The 13,895-nt window shown below is 42.4% G+C and overlaps 30 non-coding genes across 30 annotated transcripts; 24 read left to right on the forward strand and 6 right to left on the reverse strand.

Moving 5' to 3' along the window:
• Positions 1 to 585: 585 nt before the first annotated feature.
• Trnav-cac lies at positions 586 to 658 on the forward strand. Its single transcript has one exon. It is a non-coding gene; the product is annotated as a tRNA-Val (tRNA).
• A 230-nt stretch (positions 659 to 888) lies between these two features.
• On the forward strand, positions 889 to 961 carry Trnak-cuu. Its single transcript has one exon. It is a non-coding gene; the product is annotated as a tRNA-Lys (tRNA).
• Positions 962 to 1,058: 97 nt separating this feature from the next.
• Trnav-aac lies at positions 1,059 to 1,131 on the forward strand. Its single transcript has one exon. It is a non-coding gene; the product is annotated as a tRNA-Val (tRNA).
• Positions 1,132 to 1,647: 516 nt separating this feature from the next.
• Positions 1,648 to 1,721, reverse strand: Trnan-guu. Its single transcript has one exon. It is a non-coding gene; the product is annotated as a tRNA-Asn (tRNA).
• A 105-nt stretch (positions 1,722 to 1,826) lies between these two features.
• Positions 1,827 to 1,899, forward strand: Trnav-cac. Its single transcript has one exon. It is a non-coding gene; the product is annotated as a tRNA-Val (tRNA).
• A 230-nt stretch (positions 1,900 to 2,129) lies between these two features.
• Positions 2,130 to 2,202, forward strand: Trnak-cuu. Its single transcript has one exon. It is a non-coding gene; the product is annotated as a tRNA-Lys (tRNA).
• A 97-nt stretch (positions 2,203 to 2,299) lies between these two features.
• On the forward strand, positions 2,300 to 2,372 carry Trnav-aac. The gene has a single exon. It is a non-coding gene; the product is annotated as a tRNA-Val (tRNA).
• A 516-nt stretch (positions 2,373 to 2,888) lies between these two features.
• Positions 2,889 to 2,962, reverse strand: Trnan-guu. The gene has a single exon. It is a non-coding gene; the product is annotated as a tRNA-Asn (tRNA).
• Positions 2,963 to 3,067: 105 nt separating this feature from the next.
• Trnav-cac lies at positions 3,068 to 3,140 on the forward strand. The gene has a single exon. It is a non-coding gene; the product is annotated as a tRNA-Val (tRNA).
• A 230-nt stretch (positions 3,141 to 3,370) lies between these two features.
• Trnak-cuu lies at positions 3,371 to 3,443 on the forward strand. Its single transcript has one exon. It is a non-coding gene; the product is annotated as a tRNA-Lys (tRNA).
• A 97-nt stretch (positions 3,444 to 3,540) lies between these two features.
• Trnav-aac lies at positions 3,541 to 3,613 on the forward strand. Its single transcript has one exon. It is a non-coding gene; the product is annotated as a tRNA-Val (tRNA).
• Positions 3,614 to 4,129: 516 nt separating this feature from the next.
• On the reverse strand, positions 4,130 to 4,203 carry Trnan-guu. Its single transcript has one exon. It is a non-coding gene; the product is annotated as a tRNA-Asn (tRNA).
• A 105-nt stretch (positions 4,204 to 4,308) lies between these two features.
• Positions 4,309 to 4,381, forward strand: Trnav-cac. Its single transcript has one exon. It is a non-coding gene; the product is annotated as a tRNA-Val (tRNA).
• A 230-nt stretch (positions 4,382 to 4,611) lies between these two features.
• Positions 4,612 to 4,684, forward strand: Trnak-cuu. The gene has a single exon. It is a non-coding gene; the product is annotated as a tRNA-Lys (tRNA).
• Positions 4,685 to 4,781: 97 nt separating this feature from the next.
• On the forward strand, positions 4,782 to 4,854 carry Trnav-aac. The gene has a single exon. It is a non-coding gene; the product is annotated as a tRNA-Val (tRNA).
• A 516-nt stretch (positions 4,855 to 5,370) lies between these two features.
• Positions 5,371 to 5,444, reverse strand: Trnan-guu. Its single transcript has one exon. It is a non-coding gene; the product is annotated as a tRNA-Asn (tRNA).
• Positions 5,445 to 5,549: 105 nt separating this feature from the next.
• On the forward strand, positions 5,550 to 5,622 carry Trnav-cac. Its single transcript has one exon. It is a non-coding gene; the product is annotated as a tRNA-Val (tRNA).
• A 230-nt stretch (positions 5,623 to 5,852) lies between these two features.
• Trnak-cuu lies at positions 5,853 to 5,925 on the forward strand. The gene has a single exon. It is a non-coding gene; the product is annotated as a tRNA-Lys (tRNA).
• A 97-nt stretch (positions 5,926 to 6,022) lies between these two features.
• On the forward strand, positions 6,023 to 6,095 carry Trnav-aac. Its single transcript has one exon. It is a non-coding gene; the product is annotated as a tRNA-Val (tRNA).
• A 379-nt stretch (positions 6,096 to 6,474) lies between these two features.
• On the forward strand, positions 6,475 to 6,547 carry Trnav-cac. Its single transcript has one exon. It is a non-coding gene; the product is annotated as a tRNA-Val (tRNA).
• Positions 6,548 to 6,773: 226 nt separating this feature from the next.
• Trnak-cuu lies at positions 6,774 to 6,846 on the forward strand. Its single transcript has one exon. It is a non-coding gene; the product is annotated as a tRNA-Lys (tRNA).
• Positions 6,847 to 6,943: 97 nt separating this feature from the next.
• Trnav-aac lies at positions 6,944 to 7,016 on the forward strand. Its single transcript has one exon. It is a non-coding gene; the product is annotated as a tRNA-Val (tRNA).
• Positions 7,017 to 7,532: 516 nt separating this feature from the next.
• Positions 7,533 to 7,606, reverse strand: Trnan-guu. The gene has a single exon. It is a non-coding gene; the product is annotated as a tRNA-Asn (tRNA).
• A 105-nt stretch (positions 7,607 to 7,711) lies between these two features.
• On the forward strand, positions 7,712 to 7,784 carry Trnav-cac. Its single transcript has one exon. It is a non-coding gene; the product is annotated as a tRNA-Val (tRNA).
• Positions 7,785 to 8,014: 230 nt separating this feature from the next.
• Positions 8,015 to 8,087, forward strand: Trnak-cuu. The gene has a single exon. It is a non-coding gene; the product is annotated as a tRNA-Lys (tRNA).
• Positions 8,088 to 8,184: 97 nt separating this feature from the next.
• Positions 8,185 to 8,257, forward strand: Trnav-aac. The gene has a single exon. It is a non-coding gene; the product is annotated as a tRNA-Val (tRNA).
• Positions 8,258 to 8,773: 516 nt separating this feature from the next.
• Positions 8,774 to 8,847, reverse strand: Trnan-guu. Its single transcript has one exon. It is a non-coding gene; the product is annotated as a tRNA-Asn (tRNA).
• Positions 8,848 to 8,952: 105 nt separating this feature from the next.
• Positions 8,953 to 9,025, forward strand: Trnav-cac. The gene has a single exon. It is a non-coding gene; the product is annotated as a tRNA-Val (tRNA).
• A 230-nt stretch (positions 9,026 to 9,255) lies between these two features.
• On the forward strand, positions 9,256 to 9,328 carry Trnak-cuu. The gene has a single exon. It is a non-coding gene; the product is annotated as a tRNA-Lys (tRNA).
• Positions 9,329 to 9,425: 97 nt separating this feature from the next.
• On the forward strand, positions 9,426 to 9,498 carry Trnav-aac. Its single transcript has one exon. It is a non-coding gene; the product is annotated as a tRNA-Val (tRNA).
• Positions 9,499 to 13,895: the final 4,397 nt, after the last annotated feature.

Raw genomic sequence — 13,895 nt, forward strand, 5'->3', positions numbered from 1 at the left:
ACAACAGACTCTTTAGCACTAAATTTATCCAAGAATTCAATGTGGTCTTTGACGGTCTTGAACCCAATTCGGAAAACACAAAAAGCTCGTCCTGGTAGGCGACAAACTGCATCAAAGATGCAATCAGATTCGTTACTACCCTGCTCGAAACATTCGTAGAATTCATGCCTGGTCACTTCAGTATTACCAAAAGAGATTTCGGCAGTACGTGGCCAGACGTCTGGGGATTCCGTTCCCATTTTACCCACAATAAAGGGGCAAGGAGACGGAAAAAGAAACAATACAAAAAAAATGGAACAAAAAGCAAAATGGCGCTTAACAAACAATAAGAGAAACACGAAAGACAAGCAACAATACAATAAAGAGAACAAAAAAAAAGAACAAATAGTTTTTTGACTCACAGCAAGATGTCAAACTTGGGAGATCAGTTAGACACGTCTAGTCACAGCCGAACGCGCTAGCCAATTGCGCCACAGAGGCATGCTGATTGGTTAACGACACACTCGTCCAGTTCAACAGGCAAACCAAACATTACATTTTTTTAGTGTGGCCAACACTAATAAAATATTGCAGAAACATTGTGGGGCTTCCATAGTGTAGAGGTTATCACGTCGGCTTCACACGCTGAAGGTCCTCAGTTCGATCCTGAGTGGAAGCATCAGTATAACGTTAGGAAATAATAATCGTAAGAGAAAAAGAAATGGAATGGAATTAATAACTTGTAATGTATCTTATCTAGATGACAACTAGACTAGAACAAGTAGACATCTGGAAACTACACACAGACAACCAACCAATCATAGTAATAGTTATCTCACGGTTCCTGGAAAGGAAAAAATGTAGTCAATAAGACTTGGTTCATTACATTGGAATAGAGCGCAATGGCAAGCCTGGCTAGCTCAGTCGGTAGAGCATGAGACTCTTAATCTCAGGGTCGGGGGTTCGAGCCCCCCGTTGGGCGTCACATATTTGCAAATAATTGCAGATGAAAGTTAGAAGTTGGGAGACGATCGTTAGTATTTTGTAATCATTTCAGAATAATTCTGTAGCGGATTGTAGTTTCCATAGTGTAGTGGTTATCACGTCGGCCTAACACGCTGAAGGTCCTCAGTTCAATCCTGGGTGGAAACAGGACAATGTATTTGTAGAAAGACTATCAAAGAAGCACATTTTGTTTTTTTGAAAAAGCCAAGCATTCATGTTTCTTGTTAAAAATGAAATCTACAATATGACAATGTGAAGATATTCGCAATGCTGTATCCGGAGGAAGTCAACAGAAAGGGGGAAATCAATGATGACTGTGGTTGTTGAAAAAGGTGCTATAACCCCGAAGAGACTTCTTCTGTAGCCAAACGTCAATGACTGTTGTTTTAGGGAAATGAAAAATGACTTGCGCTGGATGGGGAAGAATTCCATAAACACCGGAGGGGAATCTATATAGATTACACCAGAACCTGGAACAGTAGCTCCGGACAGAGGAAGAACATCATGAGCGTGCACCCTACGCTGCAAATGTTGAGTAGATTTAACAGTCATCAGTTAAAGAAGCCATATCGCGAGTGTGCGCTCTTCATTGGACGCTTTAGTTGGTTAATGGAGTCATGAGGCGAAGAAATTGAATTAAAACAACAGTATTCATTCACCATGCGCCCCTGGGTGGGATCGAACCACCAGCCTTCCGGTTAACAGCCGAACGCGCTAGCCAATTGCGCCACAGAGGCATGCTGATTGGTTAACGACACACTCGTCCAGTTCAACAGGCAAACCAAACATTACATTTTTTTAGTGTGGCCAACACTAATAAAATATTGCAGAAACATTGTGGGGCTTCCATAGTGTAGAGGTTATCACGTCGGCTTCACACGCTGAAGGTCCTCAGTTCGATCCTGAGTGGAAGCATCAGTATAACGTTAGGAAATAATAATCGTAAGAGAAAAAGAAATGGAATGGAATTAATAACTTGTAATGTATCTTATCTAGATGACAACTAGACTAGAACAAGTAGACATCTGGAAACTACACACAGACAACCAACCAATCATAGTAATAGTTATCTCACGGTTCCTGGAAAGGAAAAAATGTAGTCAATAAGACTTGGTTCATTACATTGGAATAGAGCGCAATGGCAAGCCTGGCTAGCTCAGTCGGTAGAGCATGAGACTCTTAATCTCAGGGTCGGGGGTTCGAGCCCCCCGTTGGGCGTCACATATTTGCAAATAATTGCAGATGAAAGTTAGAAGTTGGGAGACGATCGTTAGTATTTTGTAATCATTTCAGAATAATTCTGTAGCGGATTGTAGTTTCCATAGTGTAGTGGTTATCACGTCGGCCTAACACGCTGAAGGTCCTCAGTTCAATCCTGGGTGGAAACAGGACAATGTATTTGTAGAAAGACTATCAAAGAAGCACATTTTGTTTTTTTGAAAAAGCCAAGCATTCATGTTTCTTGTTAAAAATGAAATCTACAATATGACAATGTGAAGATATTCGCAATGCTGTATCCGGAGGAAGTCAACAGAAAGGGGGAAATCAATGATGACTGTGGTTGTTGAAAAAGGTGCTATAACCCCGAAGAGACTTCTTCTGTAGCCAAACGTCAATGACTGTTGTTTTAGGGAAATGAAAAATGACTTGCGCTGGATGGGGAAGAATTCCATAAACACCGGAGGGGAATCTATATAGATTACACCAGAACCTGGAACAGTAGCTCCGGACAGAGGAAGAACATCATGAGCGTGCACCCTACGCTGCAAATGTTGAGTAGATTTAACAGTCATCAGTTAAAGAAGCCATATCGCGAGTGTGCGCTCTTCATTGGACGCTTTAGTTGGTTAATGGAGTCATGAGGCGAAGAAATTGAATTAAAACAACAGTATTCATTCACCATGCGCCCCTGGGTGGGATCGAACCACCAGCCTTCCGGTTAACAGCCGAACGCGCTAGCCAATTGCGCCACAGAGGCATGCTGATTGGTTAACGACACACTCGTCCAGTTCAACAGGCAAACCAAACATTACATTTTTTTAGTGTGGCCAACACTAATAAAATATTGCAGAAACATTGTGGGGCTTCCATAGTGTAGAGGTTATCACGTCGGCTTCACACGCTGAATATCCTCAGTTCGATCCTGAGTGGAAGCATCAGTATAACGTTAGGAAATAATAATCGTAAGAGAAAAAGAAATGGAATGGAATTAATAACTTGTAATGTATCTTATCTAGATGACAACTAGACTAGAACAAGTAGACATCTGGAAACTACACACAGACAACCAACCAATCATAGTAATAGTTATCTCACGGTTCCTGGAAAGGAAAAAATGTAGTCAATAAGACTTGGTTCATTACATTGGAATAGAGCGCAATGGCAAGCCTGGCTAGCTCAGTCGGTAGAGCATGAGACTCTTAATCTCAGGGTCGGGGGTTCGAGCCCCCCGTTGGGCGTCACATATTTGCAAATAATTGCAGATGAAAGTTAGAAGTTGGGAGACGATCGTTAGTATTTTGTAATCATTTCAGAATAATTCTGTAGCGGATTGTAGTTTCCATAGTGTAGTGGTTATCACGTCGGCCTAACACGCTGAAGGTCCTCAGTTCAATCCTGGGTGGAAACAGGACAATGTATTTGTAGAAAGACTATCAAAGAAGCACATTTTGTTTTTTTGAAAAAGCCAAGCATTCATGTTTCTTGTTAAAAATGAAATCTACAATATGACAATGTGAAGATATTCGCAATGCTGTATCCGGAGGAAGTCAACAGAAAGGGGGAAATCAATGATGACTGTGGTTGTTGAAAAAGGTGCTATAACCCCGAAGAGACTTCTTCTGTAGCCAAACGTCAATGACTGTTGTTTTAGGGAAATGAAAAATGACTTGCGCTGGATGGGGAAGAATTCCATAAACACCGGAGGGGAATCTATATAGATTACACCAGAACCTGGAACAGTAGCTCCGGACAGAGGAAGAACATCATGAGCGTGCACCCTACGCTGCAAATGTTGAGTAGATTTAACAGTCATCAGTTAAAGAAGCCATATCGCGAGTGTGCGCTCTTCATTGGACGCTTTAGTTGGTTAATGGAGTCATGAGGCGAAGAAATTGAATTAAAACAACAGTATTCATTCACCATGCGCCCCTGGGTGGGATCGAACCACCAGCCTTCCGGTTAACAGCCGAACGCGCTAGCCAATTGCGCCACAGAGGCATGCTGATTGGTTAACGACACACTCGTCCAGTTCAACAGGCAAACCAAACATTACATTTTTTTAGTGTGGCCAACACTAATAAAATATTGCAGAAACATTGTGGGGCTTCCATAGTGTAGAGGTTATCACGTCGGCTTCACACGCTGAAGGTCCTCAGTTCGATCCTGAGTGGAAGCATCAGTATAACGTTAGGAAATAATAATCGTAAGAGAAAAAGAAATGGAATGGAATTAATAACTTGTAATGTATCTTATCTAGATGACAACTAGACTAGAACAAGTAGACATCTGGAAACTACACACAGACAACCAACCAATCATAGTAATAGTTATCTCACGGTTCCTGGAAAGGAAAAAATGTAGTCAATAAGACTTGGTTCATTACATTGGAATAGAGCGCAATGGCAAACCTGGCTAGCTCAGTCGGTAGAGCATGAGACTCTTAATCTCAGGGTCGGGGGTTCGAGCCCCCCGTTGGGCGTCACATATTTGCAAATAATTGCAGATGAAAGTTAGAAGTTGGGAGACGATCGTTAGTATTTTGTAATCATTTCAGAATAATTCTGTAGCGGATTGTAGTTTCCATAGTGTAGTGGTTATCACGTCGGCCTAACACGCTGAAGGTCCTCAGTTCAATCCTGGGTGGAAACAGGACAATGTATTTGTAGAAAGACTATCAAAGAAGCACATTTTGTTTTTTTGAAAAAGCCAAGCATTCATGTTTCTTGTTAAAAATGAAATCTACAATATGACAATGTGAAGATATTCGCAATGCTGTATCCGGAGGAAGTCAACAGAAAGGGGGAAATCAATGATGACTGTGGTTGTTGAAAAAGGTGCTATAACCCCGAAGAGACTTCTTCTGTAGCCAAACGTCAATGACTGTTGTTTTAGGGAAATGAAAAATGACTTGCGCTGGATGGGGAAGAATTCCATAAACACCGGAGGGGAATCTATATAGATTACACCAGAACCTGGAACAGTAGCTCCGGACAGAGGAAGAACATCATGAGCGTGCACCCTACGCTGCAAATGTTGAGTAGATTTAACAGTCATCAGTTAAAGAAGCCATATCGCGAGTGTGCGCTCTTCATTGGACGCTTTAGTTGGTTAATGGAGTCATGAGGCGAAGAAATTGAATTAAAACAACAGTATTCATTCACCATGCGCCCCTGGGTGGGATCGAACCACCAGCCTTCCGGTTAACAGCCGAACGCGCTAGCCAATTGCGCCACAGAGGCATGCTGATTGGTTAACGACACACTCGTCCAGTTCAACAGGCAAACCAAACATTACATTTTTTTAGTGTGGCCAACACTAATAAAATATTGCAGAAACATTGTGGGGCTTCCATAGTGTAGAGGTTATCACGTCGGCTTCACACGCTGAAGGTCCTCAGTTCGATCCTGAGTGGAAGCATCAGTATAACGTTAGGAAATAATAATCGTAAGAGAAAAAGAAATGGAATGGAATTAATAACTTGTAATGTATCTTATCTAGATGACAACTAGACTAGAACAAGTAGACATCTGGAAACTACACACAGACAACCAACCAATCATAGTAATAGTTATCTCACGGTTCCTGGAAAGGAAAAAATGTAGTCAATAAGACTTGGTTCATTACATTGGAATAGAGCGCAATGGCAAGCCTGGCTAGCTCAGTCGGTAGAGCATGAGACTCTTAATCTCAGGGTCGGGGGTTCGAGCCCCCCGTTGGGCGTCACATATTTGCAAATAATTGCAGATGAAAGTTAGAAGTTGGGAGACGATCGTTAGTATTTTGTAATCATTTCAGAATAATTCTGTAGCGGATTGTAGTTTCCATAGTGTAGTGGTTATCACGTCGGCCTAACACGCTGAAGGTCCTCAGTTCAATCCTGGGTGGAAACAGGACAATGTATTTGTAGAAAGACTATCAAAGAAGCACATTTTGTTTTTTTGAAAAAGCCAAGCATTCATGTTTCTTGTTAAAAATGAAATCTACAATATGACAATGTGAAGATATTCGCAATGCTGTATCCGGAGGAAGTCAACAGAAAGGGGGAAATCAATGATGACTGTGGTTGTTGAAAAAGGTGCTATAACCCCGAAGAGACTTCTTCTGTAGCCAAACGTCAATGACTGTTGTTTTAGGGAAATGAAAAATGACTTGCGCCACAGAGGCATGCTGATTGGTTAACGACACACTCGTCCAGTTCAACAGGCAAACCAAACATTACATTTTTTTAGTGTGGCCAACACTAATAAAATATTGCAGAAATATTGTGGGGCTTCCATAGTGTAGAGGTTATCACGTCGGCTTCACACGCTGAAGGTCCTCAGTTCGATCCTGAGTGGAAGCATCAGTATAACGTTAGGAAATAATAATCGTAAGAGAAAAAGAAATGGAATGGAATTAATAACTTGTAATGTATCTTATCTAGATGACAACTAGACTAGAACAAGTAGACATCTGGAAACTACACACAGACAACCAATCATAGTAATAGTTATCTCACGGTTCCTGGAAAGGAAAAAATGTAGTCAATAAGACTTGGTTCATTACATTGGAATAGAGCGCAATGGCAAGCCTGGCTAGCTCAGTCGGTAGAGCATGAGACTCTTAATCTCAGGGTCGGGGGTTCGAGCCCCCCGTTGGGCGTCACATATTTGCAAATAATTGCAGATGAAAGTTAGAAGTTGGGAGACGATCGTTAGTATTTTGTAATCATTTCAGAATAATTCTGTAGCGGATTGTAGTTTCCATAGTGTAGTGGTTATCACGTCGGCCTAACACGCTGAAGGTCCTCAGTTCAATCCTGGGTGGAAACAGGACAATGTATTTGTAGAAAGACTATCAAAGAAGCACATTTTGTTTTTTTGAAAAAGCCAAGCATTCATGTTTCTTGTTAAAAATGAAATCTACAATATGACAATGTGAAGATATTCGCAATGCTGTATCCGGAGGAAGTCAACAGAAAGGGGGAAATCAATGATGACTGTGGTTGTTGAAAAAGGTGCTATAACCCCGAAGAGACTTCTTCTGTAGCCAAACGTCAATGACTGTTGTTTTAGGGAAATGAAAAATGACTTGCGCTGGATGGGGAAGAATTCCATAAACACCGGAGGGGAATCTATATAGATTACACCAGAACCTGGAACAGTAGCTCCGGACAGAGGAAGAACATCATGAGCGTGCACCCTACGCTGCAAATGTTGAGTAGATTTAACAGTCATCAGTTAAAGAAGCCATATCGCGAGTGTGCGCTCTTCATTGGACGCTTTAGTTGGTTAATGGAGTCATGAGGCGAAGAAATTGAATTAAAACAACAGTATTCATTCACCATGCGCCCCTGGGTGGGATCGAACCACCAGCCTTCCGGTTAACAGCCGAACGCGCTAGCCAATTGCGCCACAGAGGCATGCTGATTGGTTAACGACACACTCGTCCAGTTCAACAGGCAAACCAAACATTACATTTTTTTAGTGTGGCCAACACTAATAAAATATTGCAGAAACATTGTGGGGCTTCCATAGTGTAGAGGTTATCACGTCGGCTTCACACGCTGAAGGTCCTCAGTTCGATCCTGAGTGGAAGCATCAGTATAACGTTAGGAAATAATAATCGTAAGAGAAAAAGAAATGGAATGGAATTAATAACTTGTAATGTATCTTATCTAGATGACAACTAGACTAGAACAAGTAGACATCTGGAAACTACACACAGACAACCAACCAATCATAGTAATAGTTATCTCACGGCTCCTGGAAAGGAAAAAATGTAGTCAATAAGACTTGGTTCATTACATTGGAATAGAGCGCAATGGCAAGCCTGGCTAGCTCAGTCGGTAGAGCATGAGACTCTTAATCTCAGGGTCGGGGGTTCGAGCCCCCCGTTGGGCGTCACATATTTGCAAATAATTGCAGATGAAAGTTAGAAGTTGGGAGACGATCGTTAGTATTTTGTAATCATTTCAGAATAATTCTGTAGCGGATTGTAGTTTCCATAGTGTAGTGGTTATCACGTCGGCCTAACACGCTGAAGGTCCTCAGTTCAATCCTGGGTGGAAACAGGACAATGTATTTGTAGAAAGACTATCAAAGAAGCACATTTTGTTTTTTTGAAAAAGCCAAGCATTCATGTTTCTTGTTAAAAATGAAATCTACAATATGACAATGTGAAGATATTCGCAATGCTGTATCCGGAGGAAGTCAACAGAAAGGGGGAAATCAATGATGACTGTGGTTGTTGAAAAAGGTGCTATAACCCCGAAGAGACTTCTTCTGTAGCCAAACGTCAATGACTGTTGTTTTAGGGAAATGAAAAATGACTTGCGCTGGATGGGGAAGAATTCCATAAACACCGGAGGGGAATCTATATAGATTACACCAGAATCTGGAACAGTAGCTCCGGACAGAGGAAGAACATCATGAGCGTGCACCCTACGCTGCAAATGTTGAGTAGATTTAACAGTCATCAGTTAAAGAAGCCATATCGCGAGTGTGCGCTCTTCATTGGACGCTTTAGTTGGTTAATGGAGTCATGAGGCGAAGAAATTGAATTAAAACAACAGTATTCATTCACCATGCGCCCCTGGGTGGGATCGAACCACCAGCCTTCCGGTTAACAGCCGAACGCGCTAGCCAATTGCGCCACAGAGGCATGCTGATTGGTTAACGACACACTCGTCCAGTTCAACAGGCAAACCAAACATTACATTTTTTTAGTGTGGCCAACACTAATAAAATATTGCAGAAACATTGTGGGGCTTCCATAGTGTAGAGGTTATCACGTCGGCTTCACACGCTGAAGGTCCTCAGTTCGATCCTGAGTGGAAGCATCAGTACAACGTTAGGAAATAATAATCGTAAGAGAAAAAGAAATGGAATGGAATTAATAACTTGTAATGTATCTTATCTAGATGACAACTAGACTAGAACAAGTAGACATCTGGAAACTACACACAGACAACCAACCAATCATAGTAATAGTTATCTCACGGCTCCTGGAAAGGAAAAAATGTAGTCAATAAGACTTGGTTCATTACATTGGAATAGAGCGCAATGGCAAGCCTGGCTAGCTCAGTCGGTAGAGCATGAGACTCTTAATCTCAGGGTCGGGGGTTCGAGCCCCCCGTTGGGCGTCACATATTTGCAAATAATTGCAGATGAAAGTTAGAAGTTGGGAGACGATCGTTAGTATTTTGTAATCATTTCAGAATAATTCTGTAGCGGATTGTAGTTTCCATAGTGTAGTGGTTATCACGTCGGCCTAACACGCTGAAGGTCCTCAGTTCAATCCTGGGTGGAAACAGGACAATGTATTTGTAGAAAGACTATCAAAGAAGCACATTTTGTTTTTTTGAAAAAGCCAAGCATTCATGTTTCTTGTTAAAAATGAAATCTACAATATGACAATGTGAAGATATTCGCAATGCTGTATCCGGAGGAAGTCAACAGAAAGGGGGAAATCAATGATGACTGTGGTTGTTGAAAAAGGTGCTATAACCCCGAAGAGACTTCTTCTGTAGCCAAACGTCAATGACTGTTGTTTTAGGGAAATGAAAAATGACTTGTATTAGAAACGGCTGTCCATTTGGCAAACCCGCTTTACCCCCTTCCCCTCCTTTGAGCAAGTGACGACGCCAGGCTTTTCTTTAAGTCTGGCAACGTGGGTGGGAGTCATCTTAGAAAAGGGGGGGCTTCCTTTTTCCTTCTTCTTGTCCGTGATCTCGTGGAGTGTGGTAACGCTGTATGTGCTCTGTGTTTCGTATGTGTTTCTCAAATGTTGCTTTGTGTACCCCTTGTGTCATCGACAATATACACTCAGTGCATTATATCTTATTTATTTTAATAGGTTATGGGCCCAGGACACGCCAATTAATTGACAAGAATGAATCACGAAGCCTCGAGAGAAGTCAACAGAATAACGAAGTTAAGCGGTCCGGAAAAATGGACCTCGTTTAGATATGGGTGTACACTGCTGCTGCAACGAGCACGTGTTCTCAACGTCGTCACGAGACTTGAACCTCGACCCGAACCGGTAATTATTGTCTTTCTATGTAGACGTCTTGCGAGACAAAGAACAAAGCTTGAATTTTGAGAATTTCTTCTTTACAAAAGAAAATGAGAGAGACGAAAATTGTAATGATGGCAAAAGACTAAGCTATTTCCTGGACATTGAAAAAAAAGATTTGACGAGTAGTTGTAAGTGATGTTTCTATCCAACGGCTGCTCAGAATGAAGTCAATGACCTTTTTTTTTAAAATTATGAAACGTTTTACAGTAACTGTAGGGCCAGACTTGCTTCTTTGCAGCCACGTGTTGGTATAGAAACATGACACTACCTGATGATGGAAAAACATTAAATGCTTAGCTTATTGTTCAAGTTTGCAGTCGTAAATAGTGTTTCTATCAGATAGGCAATTCACATGATACCTGTAAGCTTGACTTTGTTTTCAGCCGGCTAAAGCAGTCCGAATTAATCCTCTTACTATATAGCCTCTGTCTGAAATAGAAACACTATACTGCCATTATAGCATGAATTGTGAAGAAATTTTATGTCGTTGTAAGTCGGGTAAACGCATTTTCTTGGGACAAATTATCGTTCACGTCACTCAGGCCTCACACACGCCACACTCGCATCTAACGAGTGGTGAAAGTCACGATCGTTTGATTAAAACAAAATATAAATATATATTTATATATAAATATATGTATGTATACATATTTTATGCGCGTACCACGACACGACAGAGTACCACCGTTTGTTCTATTGAGAACTCACACATGATTATGCTGTTCATTGAGAGCTCATCTACGCAGACGCGGCATATTACGCACGCCAGTTAATTAACGTTATGTTCAATTATTGACAGAACCTCAATGAGAACCAGGAGGTCGCGAACCAAAATCTGATAGACGCTTGGGACATGAAGGATGCAGAGGCGAGAATTATAATATTCTGCAACGTTGAGGGGCCACAGCAAACTCTCATCGAAGGATGCGCGTCCTCCGCGGAAATGTGGGAGCGTCTGATACTGCAATACGCCAACGCTGCTCCTATCAACGGCAATCTACTGCTAGAGAAATTTTTCAACTACAAATACAATCCTGGTATACTAACTCTACAGTTCATAAAACTAAAGAATCTTGTTAACTCACATATGATTACCGTTCACAGAGCACAGAGTGCTGGATCATGTGGCAGTTTACACAAACTTGGCAGAAGAGCTGAGAAACTTGGAATCACCTGTCACTGAACAACAACTCGTTGTGAAAATTATCCAAACACTGCCCCCCAGTTTTCGCTCATTCCGTTCGGCTTGGGACAATCTACCAAGGAACGAGCAAACAATAGCAAACCTAACACCAAGACTGGTAAACGAAGAAGCCATCAGCAGAGCGGCCAACAACGGCGCGATGGATCCGACCGATGCGGCCTTCTTTGCGTTCCACACGCCTAAGGCAGCCGCTTTCGCCGGGGAGAGTGCTGCAAAGACATCCCCAGGGCAAAGTTTCGACAACGCAGCACACGCGCAAGGGGGATTCCGTGGCCGCGGACGAGGCCCCTACTTTACGGGTGAATGGCGAGGACGTGGCAGAGGCAGAGGAGGAAGAGGAGGTAGAGGTGGTGGCAGCTCCAATCCGCACAACCACTCATACGCACGAAAAGATGGACAACAACAAAACGATCAGCAGCAAAGCAGCCAACATGCCGGCTCAGTCGTCTGCTTCAACTGCAATGGAAACGGACACAAAGCTTATCAGTGTCCAACAAAAAGAGAAGAAGAACGTGGTCAGGCGAGACAAGAAAATTTCAACAAGAAAAGAGGTTTTGGCTGTATCTCTTCGTCATTGTGTCTGGTTGCACGGGAACACAAGGTCTGGAACGCTGATTCGGGCGCAACTAATCACATGACTGATCAACGGTCCTTCTTCACCACTTTCAAAATAATTCCACCCGGAACATGGAAAATCAATGGAATTGGTGGTGTTGAACTACAAGCCCTTGGTATAGGAAACATCGACGTCATTACAGAAGTAGATGGTGCGAAGCTTGAAGGAACATTCCACGACGTGTTATACGTTCCCGGTCTTGGAATTAATCTTTTTTCAATTGGAGCAGCCACCGACTGTAACGTCAATGTTGAGTTCACTGATACACAGGTATGATACAACTCGTAAAAATTTGCAGTCAGGACTCGAGATTTATGTATATAAATATTTCCTTACCAACAGGTCTTTTTCGCTAATAAGGAAACTAACGAAAAATTCATGACTGGCTCCCGTGTCGAAAACTCCCTCTACAGATTATGCGCTACGACCAAAAACCCAACGGAATTGAACGAAGAATCTTCAACAGCGCTCTACGGTGTTGGTAATGGAAGTACCAAGGCGTCCCTCGAACTTTGGCATAGAAGATTCGGCCATCTCAACTGTCAAGATATTTTAAAGATCAACAAATCTAAAGCAGTATACGGCCTGCACCTCAACGACGTCAAAAAACCACTCATATGCGAAGGTTGCATCTTTGGAAAACTCCACCGTAGCAAGTTCCCAACCGGATGCGGCCGCGCGGAAAATATCGGCGACTTGATCCACTCCGATGTCGGAGGTCCATTACACGTGCCAACTCCTGAAGGCCATCGATTCTTCGTCATCTTCAAAGACGACAACAGCAGTTATACAGTAGCCAAACTCATGAAGACGAAAAATGAAGCTGGCACGCATTTCATGGAATTCGCAGAAATGATGAAAACCCAAACCGGAAGGCCAATAAAAATACTCAGGACGGACCAAGGAACCGACATCCTCGGCGGAAACTTTAGCGAATACAAAAAACGTACTGGCCTTATTCATCAAACTACTGCTAGGTACACTCCACAACAAAACTCTCGTTCCGAGAGAACGATGCGTACAGTTGTAGAGGCCGTGAGAAGTGGCCTGTACACTAACGACAACAGCAACCAACTTCCGTGCAACATCAGAAATGAAGTCAGAGAACTCTGGGGCGAATTTCTTCTGGCTATCGTTTACATATTCAACCGGACTCTCACCAGCCACACAGAAGTCACTCCGTTCGAGAAATTATTCGGCAAGAAACCATCGGTTGCCCACCTAAGGGTTCTCGGCTGCCGCGCATACGCGCACGTTCCCGACCAGCTACGCAAGAAACTAGATCCTAAAGGCGAAGCATGTTGGATGGTCGGCTACGGTGAAAATCAAAAGGCCTGGCGACTTTGGAACCCTGTTGAGAGGAAAATAATCGTTTCCCGTGATGTCACCTTCGATGAAACAATCCTGATTGGAGATCACCCACTCACAGCTGTAAATGACAATAGCCCATTGGAACCAATGCAACTATTAGTAGAAGTACTTAATCAGGTATCTTGCTTATACTAGTAGCCATACATAAACGAACAAAATCTATTTTTTGTGTATATATATTTATATATGTGTATATATGTATATGTGTATATGTGTATGTGTATATATGTTTATATATATTTTATATATACATCCATTTTTTTTCCACCAGACTCAACTAATCGAAGGTGTAGATGAAAGCCAAGACACTCCCGATAATCAAGATGCATCAGTCGAAGAAGCTTCCCAAGTCGAGGCCTTAGAGGAGGAGATTGAACGGGCTCCTGGCGGCAGAAATGAAGAGGGTATGGAAGTCCTCGACGTTGTGGATGCGGAACCTGT

This window comes from Daphnia pulicaria, chromosome 1 (genome assembly GCF_021234035.1).
Source record: "Daphnia pulicaria isolate SC F1-1A chromosome 1, SC_F0-13Bv2, whole genome shotgun sequence".
Taxonomy (NCBI): Eukaryota; Metazoa; Arthropoda; class Branchiopoda; order Diplostraca; family Daphniidae; genus Daphnia; species Daphnia pulicaria.